This window comes from Bombyx mandarina, chromosome 20 (genome assembly GCF_030267445.1).
Source record: "Bombyx mandarina strain Sakado chromosome 20, ASM3026744v2".
Lineage (NCBI taxonomy): Eukaryota > Metazoa > Arthropoda > Insecta > Lepidoptera > Bombycidae > Bombyx > Bombyx mandarina.
In genome coordinates, this window is record NC_143226.1 from 2,575,103 (window position 1) to 2,593,513 (window position 18,411).

An 18,411-nucleotide genomic window follows, 5' to 3' on the forward strand; every position below is an offset into this window, starting at 1 on the left:
TATGATTCTATTGTCAAGGTCTAATATACTTCTTTAATCACAGATTTCGTCAAGAATACACTTTAGACAAATATTAATAAAGAGAAAACAATATTTAATCTATTCTCAATTTCACAGACTAACTGACAGACTGCAAAGAAAAGTTTGACAATAAACAAATAATATGCATGCGTGTGTGTGTCAAAACATGGTAGTGTGTGTAATGTTTTTTTTATTCATTTAATGTATCTTTTATGCATTATTTAAAAAAAAAATTAGCATTGTGCACTTCTTCTCTATATTCTCTATAAGTGTGGAAAATTTCATACTCTTCCGTCCGCGCAATTTTCATAAAAAGGGATACAAAGTTTTTGCTTCACGTATTAAACGCTTTTAAATAGATGTCCACTTGACAAAAGCAGGGCACTAAGCTCGTCTACCGCTTTACGCTAAAAAGAAAGCACTTCTAACATTTAGAGCCCTGAATATTTCTGCGTTGATAATTGGCACTTAGCTTAATGGAATCTCCATTTAAGTTAATTAGTTCTACAAAGAGTCGATTAAGTGCAGCCTGGTTTCGGGATGGATCGGTTTTAGACGAGATTACGAAGAATAGAGTTCCATTATGTTTAAATTATTCTAAGAGATAAGGTATAATCTTGTGTTCCTTGTCTAAGCCACAGTAATAAAATACTCTTTTCATGGTTTTTTATTGCTTATATTGGTGGATAAGCTCACAGTCCACCTGGTGTTAAGTGGTTACTGCAGCTCATAGACATCTACGACGTAAAAACGCCACCCACCTTGAGATATAAGTTCTAAGGTCTCATGTATAGTTACAACGGCTGCCCCTCCCTTCAAACCGAAACGCATTACTGCTTCACGGCAGAAATAGGCAGGGTGGTGGTATCTATCCGTGCGGACTCACAAGAGATCCTACCAATAGTAAAAATGATGAAATGATGCCGTCAGAGAGCGAAGTTCGCTACTAGATGAAGTCTTACCAAGGTCCGCAAAAAAAGCAGCTGCTGTATTGCCTGCAGATCCGATCTACTAAATCTTTGTTCTACTCAAAAGAAAAGTTCTTGACCGACTATAGCCTATAGGGCTGATTTGTGAGCCCAAATGGGAAGGTCTTAGATACCCTATAATCATGGTTTCCGATTCGAAGTACAGGGTGGCCCATAAGTCCTTTGAAAAGTAAAATTTGAATAAAACGAACAGGGCGCGCGTGAGCGGTGCAGGGGAAGCGGGGGGAGTAACTTCGGTTTCTGGGAATTTAGTCGCGATGGAGCGTTTTACCGGAGCGGACCGTGCGTTTTGTGTGCGCGAGTTTTATAAAAACGACAATTCGGCAACCGTTGCGCGGCGTAAATTTCGAGAACACAAAGGTTTACACAACTTTGACGACACTCCAACTCTTCAAACGATTAAGAACTGGGTTGCTAAGTTCGAGGAGACCGGTTCGACGTTAGATAAACCGCGGTTGGGTCGCCCAAGGACGTCACGTACGGAACAAAACATAGACACAGTGACACAGTCTATTCGCGAAAATCCGACACAGTCAACTCGTAAGCGCGCCAGAGCATTAAACGTATCCAGGACATCGTTACAACGGATTTTGAAGAAAGATTTACATATGCACCCTTACAAAATTCAGTTGGTTCAAGAATTAAAGGAAACTGACGGTATTCAAAGACAAAATTATGCGAATGAAATGTTGAATCGGTTTACTTCCTTCAATAACATAATGTTCTCTGACGAGGCTCATTTCCATCTTAACGGGCATGTTAGTAAACAAAATTGCCGCTATTGGAGCCCCATCAATCCAAAACTTAAGCATCAGAAGCCTTTACATAGTCCGAAAGTGACTGTTTGGGCCGCTATGTCAGCCCATGGTATCCTAGGGCCTTACTTCTTTGAGGATGGCAGAGGGCGCGCAGTTACTGTTACGTCGGAGCGATATGTGGCTATGATCGAAGAGTTTTTCATACCAGAATTGCAAAACTTTTCAGGCTTTAATGCCAGGACGTGGTTTCAACAGGATGGGGCCACTTCTCACACCTCTAACACTGCTATGCCCGTTATCCGTCAACTTTTTCCTGGCAAAGTTATCTCTAAGAGAGGAGACATTTCCTGGCCTCCACGTAGTCCAGATCTGACCCCGATGGATTTTTTTTTGTGGGGCTACCTTAAGGCTAAAGTATACGACACAAACCCGCGGTCAATTGAGGCCCTAAAAGAAAACATCCGCAGAGAAATGACAAGCATTTCAGCAGTGACGTGCCGCGCAGTCATCGACAATTTTAGACGTCGTTTGCAAGAGTGCCGTGATCGCAACGGATTACATTTAGGAGATGTTATTTTCAAAAAATAATTCCCGTTTTTTAAGCTTTTTATGTAAATAAAAATTTAATTCATAATGTAATTAGTTTTATTTTAATAATTTTTTTTTCATATCAAAGGACTTATGGGCCACCCGTTACCTTCGATGTACGATAGGCAGCAGCTTGGCTCTGCCCCTGGCATTGCTGAAGTCCATAGGCGACGGTTACCACTCACCATCAGGTGGGCCGTATGCTCGTTTGCCTACAAGGGCAAAAAAAAAAACCTTCAGTCGGCAGATCGATTTCATAACTAAATGTAGGAATTAACGTTCGCTTTGTGACATCTATGAATCGTACTATTCATAGTTAGATAATTAAATGTGTCCTTACATTAATTAGCTAAAAATGATCACATTGTTTCCCAAAACCCGTTTCAGTTTTAAATGAAAATCAAATTTCTATTGACCCGGCTCACAATAGAAATCCATAAAATGATATTTCATTAACCTGTGTGTATGAAACCGGGATTAATTGCCGTGAAACTGCCTGCAGGGCTTATTAAGTTAGTAATTGCAGTTGTTATGTTGTCGCTTTTGGTTATTTTTGCCCAAACAACTCTTTTAATATGCAACGTTATAATTAAATTTTAAATAAATCCACTGACAGTTGTCTAAGGTATCCAAAACGGCAAATATAATAAAATAGAAAAGAAATAAATGTAAGATCAAGCCGTAAAAATAGATTTGTTGATAAAAAGTCTTCCATACAAAAATTAACCTAACTCTAATCGAGGTAAATATGTATATTAGCTATTTCAATCACGACGTTCAAGTGTCATATACCAATCGCTCGTTTGTAATCACGAAAAACTTTATAAGCATTTGGACCGTCGGATAAAATAAAATAAAAAATCTATACATTTGGACGACACATCCTTGAGCAGCCTCCGCATTTCTTAAAAAGCGTTTTAAGCATCAAGTACAATAATATTACATAACTAGCCGTACTCGCCCGCTTCGCTGGGCATTTAAAATTAACATTATTATTTATTGTCATTATTGTTAGGGAGTCCAACACTGATATAAATATTAGCCTATCCATTAAGTACATGTATTTTCTACACGGATACCAAGTTTCAAGTAAATCGGACGCATAGTTCAGTAGTTATAACGGAACATCCGTAAAAACCACTGTAGATTTATATATTAGTATAGATAGCTCATCGAATCTCGATCGCTGTTAAGTTCAGCCGGCAATCGGTTTCATTTTACGTAATACCGACTCAGCCACATTCAGTAGCTGTTCAGTTAATGTTGATCGGAACGTGTTGACATAGCAAATGCCGTAACGTTAGATTTATAATTGCAACGCGGGCCTTATATTCGATGAACTTGAACTGTATTGTTTGTGGATCAAGGCCTAATATTGAACGATCACTCAGGCAGCAGCGTAAATATCTTGATACTTCATAAAATTTCAATTTTATAAGAAAACATTTGCGCCAAATTGGAAAGATTCCTGCGGATGGCGAAAATTTACCAATTGTATGTCCAGAGCTGTTATTTCTGATCGGAGATTGGCTTTCGGGTCACCGGGTTGATCTTCGTTGAAGAGTTCTCGCTTGGATTTCTTATCAGTTGGAGCAAATAGCATTGTCTAAAATGTAGAATCTGGCATTGAACGTGCAAGCACTCACAGACTGGCACCTGTTACACATTACTGAATATTAGATAGGTTGATCACTGTCCGAAGATGTTGTGTGTGTAAAGTTAGGATCAGCGTATTGAAAGTCCGCCCTAGTATGTACCACTACCCTGTCTATTTCTGCAGCGAAGCAATCATGCATTCCAGCTTAAAGGGTGGGACAGCCGTTATATTATACAATTGAGAATTAGACCACATGTTTCAAGGTCTTTTTTTATTGCCCTTGTAGGCATATGAGATACGGCCCACCTGATGGAGAGTGGTTACCGTAGCTCATGGACTTCAGCAATGCCAGGGGCAGAGCCAAGCCGCGGCCTACCGCTTAATACCCTCCACAAGCCTCGTTTGAAGAAGGACATGTCATAGCGCTCAAGAAACACCGTGGAGGAGAGCTCATTCCAAAAAAGATCTCTGGAAATGCACTGTGGATGAACGCAGTGGCTCCAGCTAGTATGGATGAGCTCTACTCCGGTAGCGGGCGGTGCGATGGTAAAAAAAAAGAGATGATGGTATCATGGGTAAGTGGCGGCGCTTATATTCTGATGTTATTGAACTTGGTATCATTTAACAACAGATGGATTGAGAGCTCGTTCGCCTAGCTATTCATAAAACGTAATAAGTTCTGGATAATTTTAAAATTGACAATGACTTTTAAAGCAATCCTGTTTTTTAAAAATGAAGGGAACAGCCCATTACTAAATTTCTTTCACAAAATTTATATTCATATTATTCTTGGCTAATTAATGCGTATACCTCACGAGTCCTTGTGGGATTGAAGAGTGAAAGTTACCGGAGGAATCAATCACTCAAGTTACCCGAACTCATTTATCAATAGCACCAAGTATTTTCTTTTAACGTAATAAATTTGGAGATGTGTGAGTTTGTTATTATAGTGATTATTGGAGAGACGAGATCACGGCTTGGCTAGTGTTGAGTGGTTTCTAAATTTCATAGATATCACAGCGCGAATTCAATCTCTCATCTCGATTGCTATTTCGTACGAAAGACTGCGACAGATTCTCTCACAATCTGTCACCAGCGGAATAAAGAGGCGTCAAAATTCATAGCTTCTGGGTATTTTGTTAGCTACCTCATATTATAATCAGCCACATACTACTGGTGAATTTTGCGTAGGTGAAGAAAATATCAAACGCTAACATCAATTTCACGGAGCATTTATGAAATGATAAACAACATCAAAAGGGATTTACTTTTCAATTAGTCACTTTATCACCAATTCCGAAGACAGATTGTCCAATCGAAAGGTTTGAAGAGAAACTCATGTTATTTGTCATATATATGTATATGAAAACACAGGAAATTTCTAAAGTATTAATGGGTACCTACCTAAGTAAACATGTTATAAGGAGACCTACGAACAAATAATGGTGAGTACTGACAATGGTATAATGAAATTGGTGTACGCATCGCATCACATCAAAATATATTTATTACGTATTAAATTCCCGACTACATATGCGAGACTCTTCAGATGAGATCATTAATGGCATGTTTATTGGCACGAGAATGATAACGGCGGATAACTAAATGCCAGCAGCGTCTTTCGTAATACCTGACTTTAGTTCTGATCAAAAAACCAGGCTGCTCTCCAGAGTCACGCAATTTTCCACAAAACGACCAAGGTGGGAAGCCGAATTTTCTCGTCTCACTTTACCGGGGAGGCGTCTTTTAAAATCGGCCGGGTATTTCGGACCCGGAGGGCCCCGCCCCTTCATTTCAGGCTCCCCGTTTCATTCATTCAGTCGCAGTCGCCCGTGCGGCTAGACGTCAGAAAAGCGCGCGCTAAAACCGTTTTTCAAAAATAAACATTAGAATTAATATTTAAAAAAAAAATAACGTTGGTCCCGTATACGAGCAACAGAAGTACTTAGGTAAGTTAACATTTAAAACTCAAGTTTAAATTCCGATTTCCCAAATTCATTCGTAGTTTTTTGAGTGTGTCATTGAGGTTCTTCGATGGTTCCACGTGAGACGTGAGACATTTCTTACGTAGAGTTGTGACTAAAATATGTTAATTAATACATTATTAATTTTTTCCTATTTTATTTATCATTATTTTCCTATATGCGACAGGTGTTACTGCTATGATATTTGCGAGGTAATAGACACGAATATACTTCTTTATGTTTATTGACACAGTTGAAGGGGTGAGCGTTAAAAGGGTTGCTCTGTCAAAATTTAAGTATTTTTAACAACTAGGTCATAATGCTCTCTACCTAGATCGATTGACAAAACTAATTATACGAATAATAAATTGCTTCGTTAGGTATGCAGACGGCTTTTCTTATTAATTATGAACAAATATTCAGTGATAGTGGTTGAAATAGTATAATATCGAAATCGTTTTATTTTGTACATGATAAATAAAATAAATAAATAAATATTAACTAAAAATCACGCCACGTTAACTGGTCCCGTGATAAGTTCGTAAAGAACTTGTGTTACAGGTACCAGATAACGGAAATAAATGTAATATTTTTATTATACACATACATTTTTAATATACATCCATAACCCTGGAAAAGACATTTATATTTATCATACAAATATCTTCCCTTGGCGGGATTCGAACCCGCGACCCCCTTGTGTAGTGACCATGTCACTTACCACTACACCAGACGGCCGTTATGATGTGGACAGTTTAGCTGACGGTAGCTAGGATGATTAGTGAGCTTACAGGGGTAGGTGCCAAAATCTTGCCAATGTGCACTTTTTGGTGAATTCGTGTTTTTTTTTGTTTTTTTTATTGCTTAGACGGGTGGACGAGCTCACAGCCTACGTGATGTTAAGTGGTTACTGGAGCCCATAGGCAGCTACAGTGTAAATGCCGCCACTCACTTTGTGATATTACTTGGCATTTAAAATTGACATTATCATTTATTGTCATTATTATTAGCGAGTCTAACACTCATATAAATATTAGCCTATCCATTAAATACATGTATTTTCTACACAGATAACAAGTTTCAAGTCAATCGGATGCATGGTTAAGTAGTTATAACGGAACATCCGTAAAAACCACTGTAGATTTATAACTATATATTAGTATAGATTGACGTAATAAAAAAAACGTATTTTGTTATACCCCCTCTGGCTTTTAATAATAGTTTATTTTTTTTATTGCTTAGATATGTGGACGAGCTCACAGCCTACGTGGTGTTAAGTGGTTACTGGAGCCCATAGACATCTATAGCGAAAATGCCGCCACCCACCTTGAGTTATAAGTTCTAAGGTTTCAGTATGGTTACAACGGCTGCCCCACCCTTCAAACCGAAACGCATTACTGCTTCACGGTAGAAATAGGCGGTGTGGTGGTATCTACCCGTGCAAACTCACAAGAGGTCCTACCACCAGTACAAGTCGCAGAGACTCGCGTTATGTACATACGTCACACAGAGTTACATATCGAGGTGTGAAAGGCGATTTGGTTTAAGCGACATTTTTGCAACTTTCCAAAAGAGCCATTTAAAGTTTGAAATTTTGAAAAAATATATGAAGCCAAAAAAAACTTTTTCAGCTATTTGAATGGGTTAAACTTAATTGAAGTTCAATTAAAAACATCGAATTGTTGATACTAATCTATATATATATAAATGAATTGCTGTTTGTTAGTCTCGCTAAAACTCGAGAACGGCTGGACGGATTTGGCTAATTTTGGACCTGAATTACTTGTGGAAGTCCAGAGAAGATTTAAAAGGTAGATAAATATAAAAATGCTCGAAATATACATAAAAATAACAATTTTGTTTTCCATTTATGTGTCCCCCGTCGGACCGATTCCTTTTGTTTGTTTTAAATTTATTTTATACAAAAGTTTAGGTCTTTTATTTATCGATTGAGGCATTACGAAGTCTGCCGGGTCAGCTAGTAAGTACCAAATGAAAAGGATCTCCAACTACAAAGATAAATGTCGCGTATTAAGTGAAATGTCGCTTAGAGTAAATAGCTTTTCACCCGTCGATATGATAAGGATGAATTGAATTAGAAAAAAAAACGGGATTTGCAATACCGAGAACTGGTCAAAGATCGGATTACAAACTTAAATCCGCGCGCTTTGTGTCTGACGTTCATATTTTCTTTTAGGTTAACTATTGTCATAGTCACTAATACGTTAATTTAATAGCGTATTTTGGCATCATAATTATGTCGCGTATCTCAGAATCGGTGCACACATAACTCTTGGAACCGCACAAAGCTTTGTTACTCATTTTTACTTACTCTAATTAGAGTTTGTGCTAACAGATTCGTTTTGTGGGCATGTGTGCCGTTACTTTCTCAAATAACATTCATTACATTTGTCTTAGACGCCTCCAAGTACTATTAAACAATTCATTGCAAATTAAAGAGAAAACATATTATGTGCATTAGTTGAACAACCTGCCATCTTATTATTTATTTATTTTTTGTTTTTCCCTACCTACCTAAATACCTAAGAGGCTATTCCAGATAAGCCCGGACAAATAGGTGAGCTCACGGATTCAACCTGAGAGAATTTGCTAACACTAGCCCTAGCAGACATCTTATCTGATGTTTTTGAAGTCTGCGTGCCCAATAAAGCGCTGTTTGTATCAAAGGATTGGACTATGTTTCTCTTATAATCCCGCAGATAGGTTTTTCTCGAAAAATGCGTATCTAGGATAGGTTCACGAACGACTTTATTTGCTTAGATGGGTGGAAAAGATCGCAGCCCACCTGGTCTAAATGGTTACTGAAGCCCATAGACATCTACAACGTTAATGCGCCACCCACCTTGAGATATAAGTTCTAAGGTCTCAAGTATAGTTACAACGGCTGCCCCACCCTTCAAACCGAAACGCTTCACGGCAGAAATAGGCAGGGTGGTGGTACCTACCTGCGCGGACTCACAAGAGGTCCTACCACCAGAATTTATTCCACCAGACCAGACCTTCCACCGCGAAAGAATAATACCATAGAACCCGATCAAAAACTTCGACTTCATGTGTCAAAGAGGTCCTATAATGTAATTTGGTGATAGAGAATGAACTCTTCTTCTTATTTCTCTTCACCTTATCCCATTCGGTGGGGTTGCCGCAGCTAATTTTTCTCTTCCATTCTCTTTTATCAGCCGTCAGCTCAACACTCACTCCTCTCTCTCATATCGCTCCATCCATGTCAGCTTCGGTCGACTTTTCCCCCCTCTATTTTGCACTACCATTTCCATACATCTCCTAGTCACATGCATCTTCTCTGTACGCATCACATGTACATCCATAGAGTACGGACTCTATAAGATAAATAACGCGTTAGTTAATTACCGGAAGCTCTCGTTCTATTCATAAATATTGTTGTTGTATTGATTATTTGTTATTAAAGAGATACTGGTGGTAGCAACGTCTTGTTTGCCTCTCCAAATTAATTCCGTTTTAATCAAAATTCAAATTCAAATTCAAAATTATTTATTTCAACTTAGATGTCAGTATGACACACTTGTTGAATGTCAAAATACAAATAACAATGTTAACTCTACCACCGGTTCCAAAAAAAGCCACAGTCCTGAGAAGAACCGGCGAAACAAACTCAGCGGGCTTTTTTTTCTTTTTGTTTTTTCTCAAATATATTCTTTTTTTTAAATAAATAGAAATATTCACAATAAAAGAAAAAACAAGTCTAAAAAAATAATAATAATAATGAAAAATGAAAAGGCCAGGAGCGAGCGCGTCATTCCCACGTAGTGCCATCTAGTAAATAATCCTTAACTTTATAATATGCCTTGTTGCACAAACGTTCCTTAACAGTTTTCTTAAATCTATGAACAGGTAGTAGTTGAACGTTTAGTGGGATCTTGTTGAAAAGCTGTACACCCAGCCCCCTAAAAGAGTTGCTTATTTTCTTAATTCGAGCCGCCGGCAACGCAAGCCTATGTTTGTTCCTAGTGTTCACATTGTGCAAATCGCAGACTCTGGGGAATTCTTCAATGTTTTTACGCACGTACAATAAATTTTCAAAAATGTATTGGGACGCTAAAGTTAGAATTTTGATTTCCTTAAACTTGTCCCTCAAGGATTCCCTCGGGTGCATATTATAAATAGCACGAATAGCCCTCTTCTGCAGGATGAAAATCGTTTCGACATCGGCAGCATTGCCCCATAGCAAAATGCCATAGGACATAACACTATGAAAATAACTAAAATAAACCAAGCGTGCCGTATCTTCATTAATATACATTCGTATTTTTTTTACCGCAAACGCTGCAGAACTAAGCCTACTCGCTAACTTGCATATGTGAGGACCCCACTGCAGCTTAGAATCAACTGTTATACCAAGAAAAACTGTCGAATCCACAAGCTCCAGTGTCTCTCCACTTACAGTAATATTAGTGTCCACTTGTCTAACATTAGGTGTAGTAAATTTTATACATTTTGTTTTTTTGTTATTTAATAACAGATTATTAACACTAAACCAATGTACCACGCGCGAGATAGCATCATTCACATCGTCATAATCTTCCAAATGTCGTTTAATTTTAAACAATAATGATGTATCATCAGCGAATAATACGACCTCGTGACGGGTTTCAATAAACTTAGGTAAATCATTGATATATACAAGAAATAGGAAGGGACCCAATATGGAACCCTGAGGAACACCCATATTAAGTAAGACACCGGAAGATCTCGTTCCTTTAACGTCTACCTTTTGGATTCTTCCGGATAAATAAGATTTAATAAGTTCTAATGAAACGCCCCTAATACCATAATGGTGTAATTTCCTCAACAATGTATTATGCTCAACACAATCAAAAGCTTTAGATAAGTCGCAGAAAACCCCAAGGGCATTATGCGACTCTTCCCAAGCCTGAAAAATATTTTTAATGAGATCTACACCTGCATCAATAGTTGACCGACCTCTAGTGAATCCATATTGTTTGTTATGAAGCAGGTTATTGGAATTGAAGTGGTTCAAAAGTTGTTCCAGAATAATTTTTTCAAAAATTTTACTCAATGTAGGTAGTACTGAAATGGGCCTAAAGTTAGAGGGGTCAAAAGTACTACCAGATTTAAATAACGGTATTATTTTACTATATTTCATTAGATCAGGAAACACACCACCATCAATACAGTCATTAAATATTGTAGCAAGGTAAGGTGCAATTATATCAATAATGGATTTTATAACATTAATTGAAATTCCCCATAAATCACCAGTTTTCTTAATATTAATGAGCTTGAAATTATCAATTATGTCCTTTATATCAATATTTGTGAACTTAAAGTTAACACTGCATTTATCAACATGATTTTGCAGTAATGATTCGGCGACGGTAGGAGATGAAATTAAAGATTTTGTGGTAGAAGCTGGGATATCAGCAAAGTAGTGCTCAAAGGCACTGGCCACTTCTTGATGAGAAGTTATTATTCGATTATTGATTTTTAAAGTTAATTCAGCATTGCTGTTTCTGACATTCCCAGTCTCCCTATTATTGATATTCCAAGTCATTTTAATTTTGTCAGGTGCATTTTTTATAAGATTGCCTAAGTGCAATGACTTGGCCAATGTACAGACTTTTTTAAACAGCTTGGAATATTTAGAGACATACTCATGAAATGACTTATTATGATTATATGATTTTTCATGATAGAGATCGTATAATCTCTGCCTACTTTTGTGAATTCCAACAGTCGCCCATTCATTGAATGATCTTTTATTATGTAAGATCAGAGTTTTAGAAGTAAAGATGGCACTAAATTCAGAACTAATAACATTAAATAAATCCATGTAATGAACATTAGGATCTTCACTATAACAAACATTCGGAATTTTTGCCAAAACTTTAGCTCTAAGCTTCTCCAAACGTCTAATATTACTAGGAACAAACGGTAGCTTTCTTGTACTATTAACATCTGAAACAGATTTAATTTTAAAAGATAAGAATTGTCCACTGTGGTCTGAACTTAAATGATTAATAATGCATTTATGTAAAGGTTTTACATTTGTGAAAATATTATCTATACAGGTTGCCGATGTGCTAGTTATTCTTGTGGGCTCTGAAAATAGATTGCTAAGGTTATATGATTTTAACAATGTTCTGAGTCTAATAGTGGCATTTATATTTTCTAATAAATTTATATTAAAATCACCACAAATAAAAACATGTTTATTAGAAACAGAAAGCTTTAATAAAACACTTTCCATTATATTTTCAAAAAAATCATATAACGAATTCGGGGGCCTGTACACACTTACAACAATGAATCGCTCAAGCTCTACACATGCCATTTCAATAATCCGTTCCACAGAGAGGCTCACAATGTCTCTACGTTCCTTACATTTATAATCTTTATTAACAATGATCAGTGAGCCACCTCGTATAGCATTCTCTCTGCAGAAGGAACTTACAACCTGGTGATTTTTAAAATTACAATTTAATTCATATTTTTTAAGCCAATGTTCAGTAACACATAGAACATTGACTTTATTATAATCTAGGAACAAATCAATTTCAAGTTCTTTACCCATCAAACCTTGTAAGTTCTGATGCACCAGGTTGATCACAGTTGTTTTCAAAGAAATATTATTTGTTGATGGGCTGTGTCCAGATAAATCATATTTACTGCAAGAGGTAAACTCTGTTGTCTTAGTAATTAATTTAAAGTACTTGGAACGGATTCCAAATTAATAGATGTCATATTTTTTTTCTGCTCAAAAGAAGCAGTAGGTTGATTAGCCAAATTCATGGCTAGATAAATGTGTAAAAAATAATGTAGCGAGTTTGCTACTTGTCTAAAATTGTAGCTACCTAAATAGAATTTGTTAGGTTTTGTCATAATAATACATTTATTTTTTATCATGCAATTAATGTCAATAGTATAAAATATATTTTCTGATTTGCATGGTGTCATGACATAATAATTATTAACATTAGAAATTGTCTGCATGAAATCATTAATGCAATGTCTGATTTTATTTTCTGCTGGCATACTCTGAATAAATGGAAATGCAAACATGATGATCTTTTTCACCTGTAGTGTTAATAATTGATTTATTTGATATTTTATATCTCTTATATCTGCATTTCCCCTTCTCCCAATCATTATGATTATTGTTGTGTTAGGGCAATGAGTCACATTTAAAATTTTATTGAGTATGTGGGTACATGAAGCCCCAGGCATACAATAATTTATGACAGATTGTCCCAAACACAGATCATTCAGCGCTACACCCATATTTTTCCCTAGTTCATCACTGAATATTTTAATAATGTTTTTAGTAAGCGCAGGTTTCATTATATTGTTTACAACGGGCTTAGAGGTAGAACTAGAAAATTGATTTTGACTATTGGAACAGTCTGGTACTGGAGAACCTGATATAGAGCAATGGCATTTACAATTAGCATATTGTAATGTCAGAGATTCAAATCGCTCTTTATTATTATTACACAAATCTAGCAGGTTATCCATCACCGATATATGTTCACATATGTCTTTTTGAGCATATTCATAATTTTTAGTTACATTGTCCAAATCAGTTTTCAACGAATTTATTTGTGAAGTTAACTTTTCTATTTCTAACTCATGATTGTGATGAACATGTTGTAATTCTTCAAGTGAAGTATTTAGTTTTGTACGCAGTGCATTTCGGTCTTTGCATATAGTTTTTATATAATTAATAGATTTTCTAGGTTTTAATACTTGCTCCGTTTTATTTATAAACTTATTTAACTTAGAATATCTCTTATACTTTTTCTTACTAAGAACTAATCGAGAGGAATGTGTACTATCGGAGTCACCACCAGTTAAATCTATTGTAGGTATGTCACACTCAGAAGTGGTGATCACTGTTCCCGAAGCTGGTTCACTCTCGATCAGTCAATCAGATCAATATTCATTATATAATTTCACTCGTGCTATTCCAATTGAGGTGTACAAGTTTGCTATCCATGCTCTCAGGTAACGTAAGGTAATAAAATTGTTTGGCAATAGCTGCTAGTTCTCAACATGAATCTAATAAAAAGTTACAACAAAAGTGGCATGTCTGTATAAATGTTTCGAATGTGGTTCTCGTGAACCATCTTACCTTGACCTGAGATGTCTAACGAAATTTCCACAAAGTAGGGTAAACCATACTATTTTGGCATGCTCAGAACTAAGAGTTTGTTTCAATTCAAAATATTATTCTGTAGAATATTAGTTTTAAAATGAAGAGTAATAAAATAACTTAGACCTTATTCGTATTCTACTTTCTTGTTTTATAAAAATGTACGTCTGCAGGGTGGAGGAAATTATTTAACAACCAAAGTGACTAGAAATAATGCTTCATATGTATTTGAAAAAAAAAATGACAAAATAAACAATATAAAAACAAAAACGAAGACGAGTTATCAATTGCATCACTGCCGATTAAATAGTTACATGTTCTAAATTTCTATGGATTCTTCTTCAAGTTAAGGTTTTCTTCTTAAGGTCTTACTTCAATTTAAATACGAGTCCTTCTTTATCAAAATTATTTGACGAAGCATGTTGCTGATAACTTTATTTCTGTAATCTGACGAAGCATGTTGCGGATAATAACATGTACAAAAATAAATTTATAAATGTATTCAATATAAAATTTATCAAAATATATAGGTATGTTGTGTATCTCGTGACAACTAACAATTTCGATCAATTTGATATTAGATTAAGTTTATGAAATTTATGTAAATCTTTCTTATGTATAATTTATCTTCCCTGAAAATATATTTTCACAAAAGTGTGACTTACACATGAAAATTTTTTTTATAGCACCGCTTGTATCTCTCTGTGGTAGTCGAATTGATTTTGTTGGATGACAGCAATATGCCTTGCTTACTGCCACTTAAACTTCGCAATCGTTTGGGCTAAATCTGTTATAAGCTTTCTCTTGAAAACTTCTTTATTTCGGGTTCGATCAGGTAGTTGGATGACAGCAATATGCCTTGCTTACTGCCACTTAAACTTCGCAATCGTTTGGGCTAAATCTGTTATAAGCTTTCTCTTGAAAACTTCTTTATTTCGGGTTCGATCAGGTAGTTGGATGACAGCAATATGCCTTGCTTACTGCCACTTAAACTTCGCAATCGTTTGGGCTAAATCTGTTATAAGCTTTCTCTTGAAAACTTCTTTATTTCGGGTTCGATCAGGTAGTTGGATGACAGCAATATGCCTTGCTTACTGCCACTTAAACTTCGCAATCGTTTGGGCTAAATCTGTTATAAGCTTTCTCTTGAAAACTTCTTTATTTCGGGTTCGATCAGATAGTTGGATGACAGCAATATGCCTTGCTTACTGCCACTTCAACTTCGCAATCGTTTGGGCTAAATCTGTTATAAGCTTTCTCTTGAAAACTTCTTTATTTCGGGTTCGATCAGGTAGTTGGATGACAGCAATATGCCTTGCTTACTGCCACTTCAACTTCGCAATCGTTTGGGCTAAATCTGTTATAAGCTTTCTCTTGAAAACTTCTTTATTTCGGGTTCGATCAGGTAGTTGGATGACAGCAATATGCCTTGCTTACTGCCACTTCAACTTCGCAATCGTTTGGGCTAAATCTGTTATAAGCTTTCTCTTGAAAACTTCTTTATTTCGGGTTCGATCAGGTAGTTGGATGACAGCAATATGCCTTGCTTACTGCCACTTCAACTTCGCAATCGTTTGGGCTAAATCTGCTATAAGCTTTCTCTTGAAAACTTCTTTATTTCGGGTTCGATCAGGTAGTTGGATGACAGCAATATGCCTTGCTTACTGCCACTTCAACTTCGCAATCCTTTGGGCTAAATCTGCTATAAGCTTTCTCTTGAAAACTTCTTTATTTCGGGTTCGATCAGGTAGTTGGATGACAGCAATATGCCTTGCTTACTGCCACTTCAACTTCGCAATCCTTTGGGCTAAATCTGCTATAAGCTTTCTCTTGAAAACTTCTTTATTTCGGGTTCGATCAGGTAGTTGGATGACAGCAATATGCCTTGCTTACTGCCACTTCAACTTCGCAATCCTTTGGGCTAAATCTGCTATAAGCTTTCTCTTGAAAACTTCTTTATTTCGGGTTCGATCAGGTAGAGATGATTCGAGAACTTGCCTATTGTTTTTGAGTAGCTTTGGTCTTTAGATAAGGGACATTGTAGGCAACCAAGACCTCAGTACCATCTTTCATCAATGTCAACATACATTGGTCAAATCAAATTCAGATTGCTTACAATATACTACAGTGTCATTTAATGTACAGCTTACCCTAATTTTTCAATGTAAGGCTCGTGATGAAAACCTCTCGTGTATTTTAATCGTGTAGCATAATTAATATTTTCATAACACGCATTTATTTCTAGGTTGAATGTCAAAGTTTTAACGAAAAAGGGTTTAATCGTAGTTCTTTATAGCAAGTCTACATGTACTCCTGGCATTGGGCTGCACGACTCGAGGCCACCACTTGCCTCAAGCCATCTAGTAATAACAAAAATTAAGTTCAAATTCTTAAATTTTTCAAGAGAACCATACTCAACTATGGCTTCGACGAATAGCTATTTATTTTTATTTTATTGCGTATATGGTTGGACGAGCTCACTGCACACCTGGTGTTAAGTGGTTACTGGAGCCCATAGACATCTTCAACGTAAATGCGCCACCAACCTTGAGATATGAGGTCTAAGGTCACAGTATAGTTACAACGGCTGCCCCACCCTTCAAACCGAAACGCTACTACTTAGAATTGCCGCATTTTCCACATACCGTCTGCGATGAGCTTTCTTTTAATAACACCTGATCGCTGTAAAAATACTGTTTCAAAACAGCTTTGATAATCAACCTTAGCTTTAGGTGGTGGCTTGAATGTACAGGCATCGACCCTATGTCTAATGGCAATAATGGAATATGAGCACCAAGACTTTTTCAACCAGCGCCTGGTATTTTACTAAATTGTCTGCAAAGCCATAATCGACAAGAATGTGGGCCTGAACTCAGAGCAACCTGGTAACTGACGTTTCCGATTTTATTCTTTTATTCGATCTTCGCGAGTCGTTGACTTAATTTGAACTACTTTTACGGATTTATTCCGTATTTTCTTTTGTTATTAATATAACTAGAGGTCCCGCAGTAGTCGAAATTCGACTATAATTAATTGGAATTGTAAGTTTGTACACTATTATGATTGTATTTTATAGTTCTATAATCACAAATTTCGCCAAGACTACAATAGAAAAAATATTAACAAAGACAAATAATATTTAATCTATTCTCAATTTGACAACAGACGTCAAGAACAACATAAATAGTATGCATGCGTGTGTGCGTCAAATACATGGTATGTAGTGTGTGTAATGTTTTCTTTATTGATTTAATGTATCTCTTATGCATTATTTTAAAAAAATATTAGCATTGTGCACTTCTTCTCTATGTTCTCTATAAGTGTGGAAAATTTCATACTCCTCCGTCCGCGCAATTTTCGTAAAAAGGGATACAAAGTTTTTGCTTCGCGTATTAATATAATAGATAATATAGTATATAGCCATATAGTTTTATTTCCCACGTTTCGAATATTTTTAAGTTTTCCTGATCAGGGACGACCAAAACTAAAGTAGAGTAAACAACAGTTTTAATTATAATATTATTAAGTTTTCTTAGGTCTGCGTATCAAATTATAAAAAAGAAAACTATCCTAGTACCTATTAGTTATTCTAATGTAATTGAAACTTTAATGTTAAGTCTCAAAGTCGACTTCGCGTTCTGCTAAAATAAATTTTATTTCTTCATTAAAACTATGATTATGGATTAACCATACAACCATTGATATTCTTTATTTTTATTTTTTATTGCTTAGATGGGTGGACGAGCTCACAGCCCACCTGGTGTTAAGTGGTTACTGGAGCCCACAGACATCTAAAACGTAAATGCGCCACCCACTTTGAGATATAAGTTCTAAGATCTCATATAGTTACAACGGCTGCCCTACCCTTCAGACCGAAACGCATTACTGCTTCACCGCAGAAATAGGCACGGCGGTGGTACCTAGCCGGGCGGACTCACAAGAGGTCCTACCACCAGTAAGTAATTTTTATTACTTTATTAAAACTATGATTATGAATTAACTATACAACCATTGATATTCGCACTGTTAATTAAATGATAAAAATAAGTTCAATGTTCAATATCAACTCGTGAACTTGTCAGGGTGTCCGCGCTTGAAAGTCCTCATGGCCATGACGATCGATAGCTCCAATAAATAAATAATTTATCGGATATCCCCATCATCACGCAAGGTTTCTTGTACGATGGCTATTCTTGACTTTGTTTGTTTTTCAATTTGTTTTGAGTACAGCTTTTGAGTGATTAGGGTTGTCCGTTTCAAATTTGGTATTTGAATTAATACATTATTGTATTTATAATTTGTTTTTCAAAATTTAATATTACAA

The 18,411-nt window shown here is 36.2% G+C and overlaps 1 protein-coding gene across 2 annotated transcripts in view; it reads left to right on the forward strand.

The window, feature by feature from the left end:
• Positions 1-5,761: 5,761 nt before the first annotated feature.
• The window catches only part of Cbp53E (Calbindin 53E), a 200,568-nt gene continuing 187,918 nt past the window's right edge, over positions 5,762-18,411 (forward strand). For both annotated transcript variants that reach the window (XM_089735834.1, XM_089735835.1), the window contains exon 1: positions 5,762-5,902. The gene's annotated coding sequence lies outside the window, so the exon portion shown is untranslated. The remainder of the gene's footprint in view (positions 5,903-18,411) is intronic.